Source organism: Globicephala melas, chromosome 11, assembly GCF_963455315.2.
Source record: "Globicephala melas chromosome 11, mGloMel1.2, whole genome shotgun sequence".
Classification (NCBI taxonomy): Eukaryota; Metazoa; Chordata; class Mammalia; order Artiodactyla; family Delphinidae; genus Globicephala; species Globicephala melas.
Genome location: NC_083324.2, coordinates 99127924 through 99143395, shown reverse-complemented (window position 1 = coordinate 99143395; position 15472 = coordinate 99127924). Strand labels below are relative to the sequence as shown.

Below are 15472 nucleotides of genomic sequence, written 5' to 3'. Positions count from 1 at the left end.
TCACCAGAGGTTGCCTAGGCATTTAGCTCCATTCTTTTCATACCTTTGGGACAGGTGTTTTGCCTTTTGCAGAGAAGAGAGAGACAGGAGATTTTATTGTTCGGACTGTGCTGAACTCAGAGGTGCTGTCCCCGCTTGCTGAGTGTCCTTCTAGAGCAGATCTAGGGAAGCAGTGGGCCTGCTGCTTCAGCACAGAGCTCTTGTGAGACTTAATATGAAAAAATTACAGAGGTGTAAATGTAGTTGAACCATTAATTTTCAACTTTTTTTCCCTATCATGTTTCTTTTTATTGTCATCTAAAAATTGTCACTCACCATCTGCTTCTATAAGAATGAAGTCACTGGCCACTACAGTCGCTGACCTTCATCGCCCCCTGAAAGGAGTTCAGGGTGGAGATCAGGAATGAGGCCCTCTGTGCTCTGGGGAAACTGGCAGAACAGGTATTCAGAGAGTTAGATCTTTCCAGAAGAAGAGTTTATGAGCCCAATTCTTGCATCTCTTCGTATCTAGAAAAGCACTAACATCACTAACGGAGACGTGTGCTCCTCGTGACCAGCAGCAACCTTCTGCCGAACTGTGTGCTCAACTGCACGCACCCCCTTCACCAAAATCACACATATCCTGACTTCCCCCCTACCTCTTTGGAGCAGTTCCTCAGAGCTCTCGGAGAGGCTGTCTCCTGGGCTATAGTCCTCATTTTGCCCCAAATGAAACTTAACTCACAGCTCTCACGTTGTGCATTTTTTTTTCAGTCGACTTTATTTATCAGATACTATTTCCTTTGGGATTAAAACAACACAAAAGGTAAGGTTGTTTTGGTAAGAAAGCTCACAGTGGAGGAAAAATATCTTCGTTCTAAATATATCGTTCTCAAGATATACTGATAAAATAAGATGCGCTTTTTCTCTGAAAGAACAAAGACGTGGCAGTTGATGGTTTTTAAAAGTCTCAGAGACTTTATTTCATACCCGTGTAACTGGAAGCTGGGAGTCTTTTCAAAGTGTTTCTCAAACCAAAGATATTTCTTTGTGTGTATGACATCTCATAAATCTATGGGCAGATAAACTATTTTCAAAAGCCCAGATTTGTTTTTGAAATAAAATATATGCTTGTGTTTCCCAGATCTGTATTTAAAATGATGCGAAGAGCTATTTATATGATGTCAGATGCGGAAAAACCATCAGCATTTCAAAGAGCTGATATTCTGTACCAGAGCTCAAGTAAACAGGGGCGGACTCTGTCATTCAGTGCAGAAATGTTTCCCAATTGTTTTTTAACCTTTCAAAGTTTTTGATATTTGTAAATATCAAAAGTCTTACATTTTCGTGGGGTCAAATATATTTATCTTTCATTTATTTTATTTACTTGTTTAACAGTCATTCCTAACAGATCATTTGAAAAATTACCAATATTTCTTCCGTTTTTTAAAAACAATTCTTTAAAAAAATTCTTTTTTTTTTTGAAAATTCTTCTTAAACATAATAGAATTCTCTACAGTCTGTTGTGGCACATGGGATGAAGTGAAGATCAGATCATTTTTATCCCAACTACTTAGTCAATTTGTTAACACTATTTCTTATATATGCTATTTCTATTGATACATTGGTTAATGAGAATATATATTAAGTTTTCAAATATCTCAGAATCTATTTGCTCTGTCAGTTTTTGTGCCAGTTTTCATTATTGTTGTTTTCTTCTTATTTTTCAAAAATTCCTAGCTTCTGTCACTTGTTTAATTTTTCAAATGAACTTGGGGATTATTTTTAAAGTCTTTCTCCTAACCATCCCCCTCCCCCTGTAGAAATTTCTATTGGGAATTACATTAAAATAGTTTGAGTGGAGCTGGCATTATACATTCAGTCTTTCATACATACAAGGCAGATCTCTGTTTATTCTGCTCTTCTTTCCTGGTTCTTCGTAAATTTTGATAATTTGCTTCATACAGGCCCCTCTCTATATTTGTTATTATAGAAGATGTTTTTCTCCAGATAGGTTTATTTCCTGTTGGTCATTGTTGGGATTGAAAAATGCTATTGATTTCTAAAATTTTAAAATTCACTCCCTTCACCAAACTATTATCTGTTCTGATAGTTATCAGTCAGCTCATTTGAGCTTTCTAGATACACAGCTGTGTTGTAGCCAATAATACTATGGTTTCTTCCTTCTAGCAGTCATGCTCCATTGCTTTGTGTCTTATGTTCTTTTATGGGCTAAAATCCTAAAATTAAAAAAAAAATGATCGCTTGTAAAGTACCTGTTCTCTGTTAGAAATGATTTTGTAAGTTACCTAGGGACTGCAGGTATTTATTTATTGTGTAGAAAGGTTTTTGGAAATCAACACATTTCCTTGTTTTGAATCAGTGGTATCTGTTCCTATTTTTGGTAGAATAAGTACAACTTTAGGGAAAACTTGTTAAAATAGAAGCCTTGGAAACTTATTTAAAGCAGATTTTTAAATAGATTACTGTATATTCTTTTTATTTTTCTAGGTGAAAGCTTGGTGATACTGGGAAACCGAAATTCAGAGTTAAAAAATAATGATTTCAGTGGTTCTAAACTAAAATCCAGCTTTTATGGTTAACTGTTTTAATAGACATATTGGTAATTTTGTAGCTCAAAGTTTGCTTCTGTCAGTAATAGTACTGCCTATAATCAGTAGACTAGATTGTTGATACTGTTGGAAGTAAGGAGTGATCAGTGCTAGTTTTGTAAGGGGTAGAGCACAAACTAGTGATGTAGAGTTTGATGCTGTCTTATCTTTTCTTTTTTTTTTTTCAAGGAACTGGCTACCCTGTCTTGATAAATACTTCTGTAGTAAGCTGTTTGTACACCTAGTGAACAGACCCATGGTTTCCTTCTCTGTATTTGAGTAACTGGAATGTTCTTTTGTTTTTTCTTTTAAATTTTTGGCTGCATGGGGTTTTCATTGCTGTGTGCGGGCTTCCTCTGGTTGCGGTGAGCGGGGGCTACTCTTTGTTGCAGTGCGTGGCTTCTCTTGTTGCGGAGCGCTGGCTCTAGGCGCACGGGCTTCAGTTGTGGCACGCAGGCTCAGTAGTTGTGGCGAATGGGCTTAATTGCTCTGTGGCATGTGGGATCTTCCCGGACCAGGGCTCGAACCCGTGTCCCCTAAATTGGCAGGCGGATTCTTAACCACTGAGCCGCCAGGGAAGCCCTGGAATGTTCTTCTGATGCCAGTTTTCATGTCATATTTCTGTGATCTTCTTTAAGTTTTCTATCACTTCCCCTTATCGCCTGGACAAGCTTTAGGTATTGTGGTCTTGGTATCTGCGATTCTTTACATTTTTCCCTCTTAGCTTTGCATGCTGAGTTAATCAGTTTATATCCTATAACTGTCCGGTTGACCGTGAGGCATCACTTTTATACACTTATTATGTCCATCTTTGTCTCACTTGCATTGTATCAGCACTTACAGGTTTCCATCTCCGCTCATTTTTAGAAACAAATATTAGTAAATATGATGCAATATTTAAATAATTGCACAAATAAATGTTGCTTGGAAACATGGAACTGTTGCTTGCTGTGCTTTACTTGATGAAGTAGTGGGATATGTGTGTCCATCAACTGATGCATGGAAATCTCGGGGAGGCTCAGGACAGGTGGTTTGAGCATATCCCTTTTCAATGTTTGACAGTGCTGGTTGCCTGAAAGTCATGCTGTAAAGTGCTGGAGTGCCCGTCAAGAATGTCGTGATCTCTGTTAAGCTGAACCTTTTCTGGGTCTCAGTTTTCTCTTCTGCAAGATGACCAAGCTGGTCTTTATGATCTTTAAGGTTCTTTCCAATGTGATACTGTGATTCTACTTGGGCCATTCAGGTCCTTTCACAGAAATTGAGTATTCTTATACAGATATAATAAAAGAAAAAATTTAAAAAACCAAGTTTATTTTATTTATCCCTTTTTTTTTCCAGCCCAGTACAGATAAGAAACTGGTAGTTATTACTGTTTATGTTCTGCCTTTCTCTTAACTCAAATAATTGAAGGTAGCTTGCAACAAGGATACAAATTTATGGTAGAATGTAAAAATAAAGAGGACCAAGCAGGGAAATAGAAATTAAAGTGGAAAAGAACCATCTAGAAAGATGGCAGGCCTGTTGACCAGGAGGGCCTGCAGGTGCTGAGGGTGTCGGCAGGTAGAGAGAGGCAGGTCGGTCCCAGGGAGCGGGCGAGCTTGTGTGCAGGGTGCTGGTCGTGGACCATGTCTGGAGCCAGTGTCACGGAAGCCACTGTGTTTCAGTTTATCTGTGTCTGCGGTCGTGATTCTGAAAGGCCGCCGCCTCTGCTCCCCGTGGAGAGCCTGGCTGCAGCTGCAGGCACAGACCTCGCTCCCCGTGGGCAGTGCTGGCTCCCCATCCCCTTGTTGCCCCGGGGAGGGCACTGGAGATCCAGGCAGTAAAGGGCGAAGGAGACGTCGCCAGCCCGGAGGGGCAACGACAGGGATTTGTGACATCATGGGGCCTAGAAGGAGAGCCTCCGGGTGGGTGACAAACCTCCTCCTCTGTTCAGGGCGGCCGTCTGGCCTTCCCTCGTATCTCGAGTAGCCCGTGGTGCCCTCTGGAACGCGCTCCGCCTTGCTGTCTGCTGGGCAGCAGGGCCCGGCGTCGGCTGTGAGCTGGTGGCGTAGGAGGGGCCCGGGTTTCGAGTGACCACTCAGGAGGCCTCCGCGTCTCCCCGCGGCCTCCATCTGTGTCGAGGGACGTGTTGCGCCAAAGGGTGGACTCTGCTAAACCTGCCGGAAGCAGTGCAGTGAGGCTGGTCTTGGTCTGACGGTGGAAGTTCATCCATTCTCCAAGTCACTGGAAGCCTGTGGGCTCTGGATTAGACCTGGGCTTCTGACTCTCGCCAGGACTCCTTCTTCCTGTGTAGAGCCTCATCTTCCTTTTCCACAAAATATCCTTCTTGAGTTGTGCTGATGACTAGTCGAAGTGTTATCTGTGCAGGGCCCTGTTAGTGACTCACGCAGTGATAGTCGTCATAATGTCCTTGTGATTATTCCTTTTATTATTCATCTGTTCTCCCACCAGACCTTTTGCAAGAGGTGTCAGTAAAACAATAAGCAGCCTTCAGAGATGTTTTTCTTTGATCTGCTGTACAGGTGAAAACTCTTTAAGGCAAGCTGCTATTTTGATATTTGAAGGATTATCAGAAAGACCCAGGACTGTGGAGACTGGAAGACTGCTAGTTTCCGGGAGTATGTTTGTCAGGGGGCTCCTTCCCTCCAGGCAGGGGGGCCTGTTGGCCCCTGTACTCCGGAAGGTCCACGCCCGGGCTCCTTTCAGTAGCAGTGTGCCCGCAGCTTCTCAGACACGCACGTGTAGACGAGGTTCACGTGTTCCTCATTCAGAGCAGGTGACAGAGATTCAGAGAGGAGAGGAATTTCAGCTTAGCGTTTGAATGTTGTGTTTGAGAGGAACAGACAATTAAATGCTGTAAAGTGGCACAGGAAAGTGGCCTGAACTTTAAGAATGTTCCTTTTCCTCCGCTCTCCCACTTCACCCTGAGATTTTCACATTTATATTAATTATCTCCACGGCTCATGAGGTCATACAGTAGAATCTGAATTTGAAATAAACGTCAAAATCAGACCGATCATCTTCACAGGCGGCTATGAAGAAAATGTGCTTCTGTGGCTGAAGCATTTTGTCATATGAAGCTCAGACCTTATTTTTCAAATACCTTGTCACCAAAATAACTAGGACATCACATTAAAGACTCTGGAGGGTGTTGGGATTGTGGCAGGATGTGGCCATGTGGAAGGGTGCGCCGTGGACTGGCCGCCCCTGGGCTGGTCCGCCTCCCGCTGGCTCTGGGGATGGCCTGTCACCTGTTCACTTCTGTGAGTGTACAGAGGAGGCACCACTGTGCACATTTTACTCAGCCATTCCTGAAAACGGTAATGGTACTTAGTTACTCACTCAGGCTCACGGTGCTTGTGCAGATAAAATTCATTACCACCCCCAGCAATGATTTTCTGTTTGTGTGTGTGTGTGTTTCTTTACATCGTTGGAGTCCTTAGAACTATTTTGCATGAAATGCCAGTTTATAAGATACGTAGAAGTAAATGCTGTGGTGCCATTAGGGCCTACACCCCGCTTTCCTGAATTTTCACCCCGAGCCTCTTGCATAGAGCCACAGGATTTGAAAGCTAGACCCATACTCTTGTGTGCACCATTGTATTCTTGATCTAATCCCAGTTTTACTTTTTTCTCACTTTTTCATTTCATTTTGAAAAATTTCAAGCATACAGTACAATTGGAAAAATTTTTACAAGGAATTTCTGAATAGCCATCACCTGGGTTCTTACCATTAACCTGTTAATAACACTCACGTTGCCACATAATCATCTGTCCCTCTGTCCATCCAACAGCACATCTTTTTTGGTGTGATAGATTTCAAAGTAAGTTGCAGACTTTCCTTAGATGCATATGATTAGCACAATCCTCTTTTTAAGGTAAAATTTACATACAGTGAAATGCACAGGTCTTAAGTATACCATTCATTCATTGAGTTCTGACAGATGGACACACCTGTGTAATTCAAACTCCCTATCAAGATGCAAAACACTACGAATGCCCCAAAAAGCTTCCCCATGCTCCTTTCAAAGATTAATTTCCACCTGCACCCTCCGAAGGAAGGCACTGTTTTGAATTTCTTCTACTGTAGACTAGCTTTATTAGTTATGCTGCTTTACATAAAGGGAAGCGTTCAGGATGTTCTCTTTTGTGACTGGCTTCTTTCACTCATCATCATGTTTCTGAGATGCACCCATGTTATTGTGTGTGTAGTAGGGGTGTGTGTGTGTGTGTGTGTGTGTGTGTGTGTGTGTGTAATGGTGTTCCCTTGTAGGAACACACCACTGTTTGTTTATCCATCCTCCTATTGATGAGCATCTGGGCTCTTTTTGTTTTGGGGCTGCTGTGAGTAAAGTTACAACGAATGTTCTCATACAGATCTTTCTGTAGACATTTTCTCTTGGTTAAATACCTAGGGTTCAAATTATTGGATCCGTTGCCAGACATTTTTCTGAAGCGGTTGTATCATTTTACACTCTTTCAGACAAAAGTGTTTGTCTGACCAATGATGTCAAGCGCTTCTACATGTACTTATCAGCCATTTGCATATCTTCTGTGATTGTGACTCCTTGTCTTTTTATTATTGAATTGCAGGGGTTCTTTGTATGTCACGGCTGCCGTGTTCATGTTTTATGAATCTTTTCTCCCAGTCTTTGGCTTCCTTTTAATTTTCTTAAAGATGTCTTTTGAAGAACAGAAAATTTTAATTTTCAAATACAATCTTGCCAGTGATTTCTTTCATGATTATTGCTGTTTTAAGAAACCTGTGTCCACTCCCAAGTTACGAAGATATTCTAATATGTTTTCTTCTAAAAGTTGCACATTTTGGTCAGTAGTTTTTTGATGTATCTTGAATTAATTTATTTATATACTGTGAGGTGGGGACTCTGCCTTTTGGCCACTCCTCTGCATAATCTGCTTCTGTTTCCCTGACTGACTGATGTGCACATACACTGATGGCTGCATACTCGTACATTCTATTCTTTCTTTACCCCACTTCCACAAATATTTGCTGAGTGTTTATTATGTGCTGGGTGCTGGGCTTGTTTTTGGGTATATAGTGTTGAACAAAATATAAATAATCCATGTCACCATGGAGGTGGTAGTCTAGTAAGGATAAATAGACATTAAGCAAATGAACACAGATGCTTTTATATGCAAGTCTAGTGAAGTCCTGTGTGTCTTAGAAAGCTCACCTTAAGTCAGTATTTGAAAACCAGACATTGTAAGCCACCATATCAGCTGGCTAAAGAAAATCATGTGATCATATCAATTGATATGGAAAAATTACTGCACAAAATCCTGTACTCATTCAAGATAAAACTCTCAGCAAACTAGGGATAGAGGGGAACTTCTTCAGTTTAATGAAGGGCATCTGTAAAAATCCTCCAGTTAACATCATATCTAATGCTAAGAGACGGGATGTTTTCTCCCTAAGATTGGGAACAAGGCCAAGATATCTGCTTTCAGCATTCTTGTTCAACGTTGTATTGGAAGTTCTAGCAACTTCAATAAGGCAAGAACAGGAAATCAAAGCCATATTGGAAAGGAAGAAAGAAAACTATCCCTGTTTGAAGATGATATGATTGTCTGTGCAGAAAATCCCAAAGAATGTATGAAAAACAAAACAAAACAACTCTCCTAAAACTAATAGGTGAGTTCTGCAAGGTCTCAGGATATAATATCAACAAATAAAAATCCATCACGTTTCTATATGCTAGCAACAAACATGTGGGAACCGAAAGTACAGACACAAAACTATTTACCGTCGCTCTCAGGAAATAGGACTGTATTTAACAAACCATGTGTAGGAACTTTATGCTGAAGATTATAAAATGCTGATGAAAGAGATCAGAGACCTAAACAAAGGGAGAGAGACGTGCTCACAGGCTGGAAGACTCAACATAGTGAGGTGTCAGTTCTCTAAATTGTTCAGTGCAATTACTGTGAAAATGCCAGCAAAGGTGTATTTTTTTCCCACTTAAAGTCATCCCGATAAAGTACTAAAAATTATCAGCCTTATTAAATATCAGTCCTTGAACACTGCCTTTTCAGAAATATACATACGAGTTTTTGTTTTAGAACAGTTTTAGATTTATAGAAAAATTGGGAAGGTAATCCAAAGAGTTTCCACACCTCTCACATTGTTTTTCCAGTTATTAACATCTTACATTAGTCTGGTGACTTTGTTAAAATTAATGAATCCGTACTGATACATTATTATTAACTGAAGTGCGTACTTTCTTCAGACTTCCTTATTTTTACATGATGTCCTTCCTCAGCTCTGGAGTCCCATCCAGGATTCCACTTGACGTTTGGTCATTTCTGTCTTGAGCTGCACAGTGCATTAGGTTTTCCTGGATTGTGATGACTTGGACAGTTTCGTGGAGTACCTGGTGTCAGATATTTTGTAGAATGTCTCTCAGCTGGGATCTGCATGAGGTTTTTCTCATGATGAGACTAGTGTGATGTGTGTTTTGGGGAGGACACCCACAGAGGTAAGGGCCACCCTCATGCATCATATCGTGGGCGCACTATCAGCTTAGCTGATCACTGTGGCTGTTGGTTTGATCACCTGGCCGAGGTAGCATGTGTCAGTTTTCTCCACTGTAAAGTGACCCTTCACCCTTTCCCTTGAGAACCATCAAGGGTTTTATACACAAGCGTCTTCCAAGATTTATGTGGGGGCTTTCCTTATGGTACTGTGGTTAAGAGTCTGCCTGCCAATGCAGGGGACACGGGTTCGAGCCCTGGGCCAGGAAGATCCCACATGCAGCAGAGCAACTAAGCCCATGCGCCACAACTACTGTGTCTGCGCTCTAGGGCCCGTGAGCCACAACTACTGAGCCCGTGTGCCACAACTGCTGAAGCCCATGTGCCTAGAGCCCGTGCTCTGTGGCACGAGAAGCCAGCACAATGAGAAGCCCATGCACTGCAACGAAGAGTAGCCCCTGCTCTAGAGAAAGCCCGCGTGCAGCAACGAAGACCCAGTGCAGCCAAAAATAATAAATACATAAATAAATTTATAAAAAATTAAATAAAACAAAGTTTATATGGAAAGGCACAGGTCCTAGAATAGTTAAATAATTTTGAGAAAGAATAAACTCAGTGGAGCGATTGTTAACGAAAGCCTGCAAGAGCTGCAGTAAACTAAGGCAGAATGGTATTGGTGGAGGGACAGACACAGAATAGAGAATCTAGGAAAAGCAATTTAATGGAGGAAGGATAGGCTTTTCAAAAAATGGTGTGGGAACAATTGGACGTCCATTGGCAAAACGGTGAACTTTGGCTTAACTCTCACACCTTATATAAAAATTAACTCAAGATGAATCATGAACTTAAATGTAAAACTATAAATCTTTTAGAAAAAAACATAGGAGAAGATTTTTAGGATGTAGGGCTTGGCAAATAGTTCTTAGACTTGACACCCAAAGCATGATTCATAAGAGAAAAGAATTGATAAGTTGGACCTTCAAATACAGACTTTTACTATGCTAAAGACCCTGTTAAGAGGATGAAAAAGATAAGTTTTGAGACTGGGAAAAAATATTTGCAAACTATGTAGTTGAAAAAGGAACAGCATCTAAAATATACAGAATTTTCGAAATTCAACAGTAAAACAAAGAAAAAAAAATAGTGCAATTAGAAAAGGGAAAATAGCGTGAATGGACATTTCACCAAGAAGATCTGCACATGGTAAGTAAGCACATGAAAAGATACTCACCATCATTACCCATTAGGGAAATGAATATTTAAACCACAAAGAGATATCACTACATACCTATCAAAACGGCTAAAATGAAAAATAGTGACAACCCCAAGTGCTGGTAAGGTTGTAGAGAAACTAGATCCCTCATACATTGTTGTGGGAAGTAAAAGATACAGCAACTCTGGGAACCAGTTTGGCAGTTCCTTATGAAACTAAATATTCAGCCACCATGTGACCTAGCTATGCATTCTTGGGCTGTTTACCCTGGAGAAATGAAAACATATGCTCACATAAGAATTTATACACCAATGTTCATAGTAGAATCCACTAGCCGTCCTTCCAAGGGAGTATGCATGGTCAAACAAACTGTTGCACGTCCACACCATGGGGTAAAGCAAAGACTCTCAGTTTTTTCCTTCCTTCTGATGTAGGGAAAAACCCAGTTCGTCCTTTCTGCGTGCTTGTTTATCCTGTGTGTCTACTTTACTTCACTTCTGACACTTCTGGTCCCCGAATGTGTGAAGGTTTTCCCCACACCAGTAAGTGGTTCTCAGACACCAGCTGGGTGTCCTACAATGTAACTCAATTCTGGCACTGAGTACCCGGAGATAATCCCAGATCCCACCAGTTAAGGGCTCAGTCCCATAACACTAGGACTGCCCCCTCCTTTTTAAGTTAATTTAACTGTAAAGTATTTTATTTCACAAGCCCTTTAGACTTGGGTCCTCAGGCTGTTTCCAAATGGGAATTCTCACTGTTTTTGTTTTGCCCTATTCAGTCAGTTAGAGGCAGTACACTTTCACAATCTCTCTAAAAAGTCAAGGACACCATGCCTAACAGACTAAATCTCTGGCAATAAAAATTTGAAAACACCTTTGTTTTTTTCCACTTGTAGATCGTCAACTGTCAGGATGTTCTTTGAAGGTAACTTTGATTTCTGGGGGGAAGCCTTAAAAAAAGTAAAGCTTGTCTTTCAGAAGATTAACATTGATCTTTAAAATCTAAAATAAAAATAATGCAAGTATGTAATGCCCACTCTGCTCAGGTACTTGCTTGCCACCGTGCTGGTGCTTTCTTGGTGTGAAGGAAGATGCAGGTGGGGCCATGAGCAGGCACTGGGTGACCTGTGGAGGTCAGGGGGCCTGGTCCCTGCGGAGAGGGTGTCTCTGGGCCTCGTTTTCCCGTCTGCCAAATGCTGTGGTTGGGCTAACTCCTCTCAAAGCTCCCTCTGACTTTGGAGTTTTAAGGTTTTCTGAAATATTTAAATACCTCCCTAACTAGCCACAGAGGGCGCCATCCTTCCTACTGCTGGAGCCGCTGTGAGGGAGTGCAGCCCAGGGAGCCTGGAAGCAGGCTTCTGAGCGCCTCCTCTTTGTGGCTTTGCTTTTCCTTTAAGTGAACTTTTGTAACAACGGTAACAGACACATATTCTAGTCTAAGTGATAGGATACTTTCCACACCTCAGTAAGTTAGCATCTGCATCGTATCCAGGGAGTAATTTTCTGCCCATGTCATCCTTCTGGTGTGCAGTCCAGGTCTGGGAATAAGAAAAGGCCGTTTCCATCCTTCTGCACTCAGACCAGGCACTTTATTCCTTAGGTCCACACCCAGCCTTATTCACACTTGGTATTCAGTTCTAATGCGCTGAATTGTTTTGCTTCTGCGCAGCTTCCAACGGAGTGGAAGCCTCAGGTTCACAGAGGACGGCAGAGCTTTCAGTACTGCTCTTACAGTGGTAGAGGATCTGCTGGCCAGTGGAAATCCAAGAAGGAGGCTAAAAACAACAGAAAACTGTATGATGGCCCAGAATAGCCATAGCCTTTCCAAAGGATGACCACTGTCATTGAGAAAAGTTTAAATTTTGTCTATCGCCTCTGTTAAATGCTATAGTAACATTTCACGGTATTTCTGTACCGGTGGTTCTCCAGCCTTTCCTGGCATCAGAATCGCCCTGAAGCCTGCCGGCCCCGCCCCAAGTCCCTATTTCCTGGATCAGGGGTGGAGCCAGAGCCTTACTTCTAACAGCTTCTCTAGTGATGTTGGTGCAGCTGGTCCTGGGACCACACTTTGAGTGCCACTGTCCTCCATAAAATCATCTTCAGTGTTGTTTAAAATCATAAGTGTAAATTTCCTATAATTAACTTACGTGTAAAGCTCATTGCTTACTACATAATTATTTCCAAAATATCTTCATTTTGTATCATCCTCCCCATAGCCCCCTCCTAAGGGAACCTAAGGTCATGGGATATTTTCGCTTTCAAATACATAATCCTCTGTGCCATTCCCCCCTATGAGAGTCTGCTCTCAGTTTCTTCAATGCAGAGAAACTCCAAATGTTTGTTTTTCTTCCATTTTTGAATTCATTTGTTTCTACTTTCATTCTTTCTTATTCTTAATTTTATTTGGTTATCGTTTTACTATTGGAACCCAAAGCTTAGTTTTACTTTTTTTTTAGATTACTAATGAACTTAATGCTCTTTTCCTGAGCATACGTCATAAATTCCTCTCTGTCACACACACCCTACAAAATTCAAAAGGTTATATGACGCTGTATAGTTAAAAAGAGTTTCTCTCCTACCTCTGTCTCCCAGCCACCCACTTCCCCTCCTTGGAGGCATCGACTGTTAGTACTTTCTTGACATACATGCAGTCTTTATTATTTACCAATTTTGTATTTGTGAATTTGCCTAGTTGCTAGAATTTATTTATAACCTCAAAATCAGCACTCCTGGGGCTTTCATAGTCATTTGAGGACATGCGCAGAACATCACAAAGCAGAGTCCCCTACCCACGTGTTCCCAGCTGAGGTCAGGCAAGGGGGTGGTCTGCGTTCTCACTTCAGCTCCTACGTAGATAAGTATCTTTTTTGCCATCTATTTAGTGCCGTGTTTTTTGTGTTTTTGTGCTTTTTGGGGGTGATTTTGCTGTTTAAATGGCCCCCAGGCCTAGTGCTGAAGTGCTGTCTAGTGTCCCTGAGAGCAGGAAGGCTGTGACATGCCTTGTGGGGAAAATACGTGTGTGAGATGAACTTGGTTCAGGCGTGAGCTACGGTGCACTTGGCTGTGAGGTCAGTGTTAATCAACCGTATATATTACATAAGATGTCTTTAAACGGAAAGACACATAAGCCAAGGTTATGTACTGATTAGTTGGCAAAAATGTGAGCAGGGCCTCTCAGGACACTAGGTCTCTCTCCCTGAGGAGCAGCGGTTCAGTGTCCATTGATTCGGTGTTCTCAGGGATGTTCTAGATCAGAACTACTTTGAAAAATGAGAATTGACTGTGTATTACTTTCACTGTTTTCATGACCCAGATATTTTGCAATTTGAATTCAATGCTTTCATGTACTAGCTAATCCTTAAAACTTAACAAAACTTACAGAAAAATGCAGAGCTATGTGTTTTACAGGGGATTTTAGCAGAGAGCACAATATAATCAGGACCGATTGTGGCTGATTAGGGCGGATGGAACCTGGCATGTAGGCCTGAATTTCACTCTTCTGCCATCTCGCCACGATGTTCAGAGTATGACTTAGCAGGCACACGACAGCCTTCTCTGCATTAAGAATTAAGGAGTGTTGTTTGATTTCCACCCTTGTAAATGACTTGCTGAGTGAACCTCAGTGCTGTGCTTTGACTTTTATCATTAGGTCTGCTGTGGGGAGAGGATCAGGCAGTTGAAATATCACTGTGAGTTATGGAGTAGTGTCTTCTCTTAGTGAAACAGTGATATGGAAATATACAACATGGATATTCCTAGTGGCGTTTACTTGTTTGACTTGGGAAAACATTCTTTTTAAGGACAGAAGCATCGTCCCCGTCCTCCAGTAGCTTAAGATCTAACAGCTGGAGCAGCATCCTGATTGGTGGGTGCAGTGAGTGTTTTATGTGCTTTTGGGGAAGAAAGAAGAGATGGGTCAGTTCCGCCTGAGCAGAGTGTGAAGGGTAAGACCTGGTTTCATAGAGATAAAACATCTCTGGAATTACGGATCATGTCAATGGGAAGATGTGTTTCGGTTTGAAAAGAAATCTCGCAAGGAGCTTCTCAGGACTGTATCTGTTGGAAAAAGCAAAGTTGGCGGGTGTTTATCAGGAAAGGACAAGCAGTGGAAATGGCAGGGGCGGCCTGGGACCGGGTGAGAGGCAGACGGCCTGGGCTTGGACCCTGATGCAGTCTTCAGTTGGCAGGCACAGCACTGGGCACATGAGTTTATGTCTGTCATAGTGCTGTCAAGAGGATTAAATGAAAGAAGAAGAATAAAGAAAAGGCTTCGGAGAGGAGGTGATGTCATGTCACCATTTGTAGGTAGTGTTTCAGGCTATTAGCGTCTACTTAATAATTATGGAGCTACCAACTATACTTCAATAACATGTAAAAATAAATAAATACAGAAACAAACAAACAAATAATTGTGGCGCTAAGGGCTGGCGAAGCCTTTGTGTGCTAGAAAGACTCTTTCCTCCGCTGTAGCCAAGACTGCAGGATTTTATATGCAGCGACTTTATTTGGAGGAGCTTAGATAAAATCATTTTATTTAGAATATTTAGGAGAGCAGAAGTTTTCACCTGGAGGCTACGTCTTCTATGTAACAGTAATATTTCTAATTACCTAAAATAGTTTTTAATATGCAGTTTAGTGAGTTGGTTTAAAACAAGTTTTAATTTTACCTGCCGTAGCCATTTGGCTTGCTAAGTATTTCTGGGCGAACACTTTAGGCTTTTTCATTAGCTGAGTATTTTTTATTTAAAGACTATTCCGTACACGTACATTAGTAGGGTTATTACACATTATTTTAAATGTTGAATTTAGTGGATAATTAATTATGCTGTCATTCTCCAAATGTGTAATATGTGGAAGGACTGTAAATACCTTTCATTAGAAACAAAAATAAATGATGACTAGTAGGTTGACCTAAGTTGAGATTAGCCAGCAGTTTTGATGTTTCACTTGACTTTGATGAGATGCTAAAGAGCATTAAGGAAGAGTTTGGTATATTTGTTTTATAGTGTTTGTGTGTATTATTTTTTATATGCATGCGAGGAATTTTTTCCCTGGCATATTTAGGGAAGTATTCATTCATACTAATAGGTATTGGTAACATGAACTTAATTTTAACTCATGATATTTTCCTTAAGTGAAAATTTGTGAAAGAGTGGTTGGGAGTCTAACTACAA

General features: G+C 41.3%; 1 protein-coding gene across 8 annotated transcripts in view; it reads left to right on the top strand.

The window, feature by feature from the left end:
• Positions 1–15472, top strand: part of FARS2 (phenylalanyl-tRNA synthetase 2, mitochondrial) — a 509124-nt gene that overhangs the window by 46512 nt on the left and 447140 nt on the right. The gene's annotated exons all lie outside the window — the stretch shown is intronic.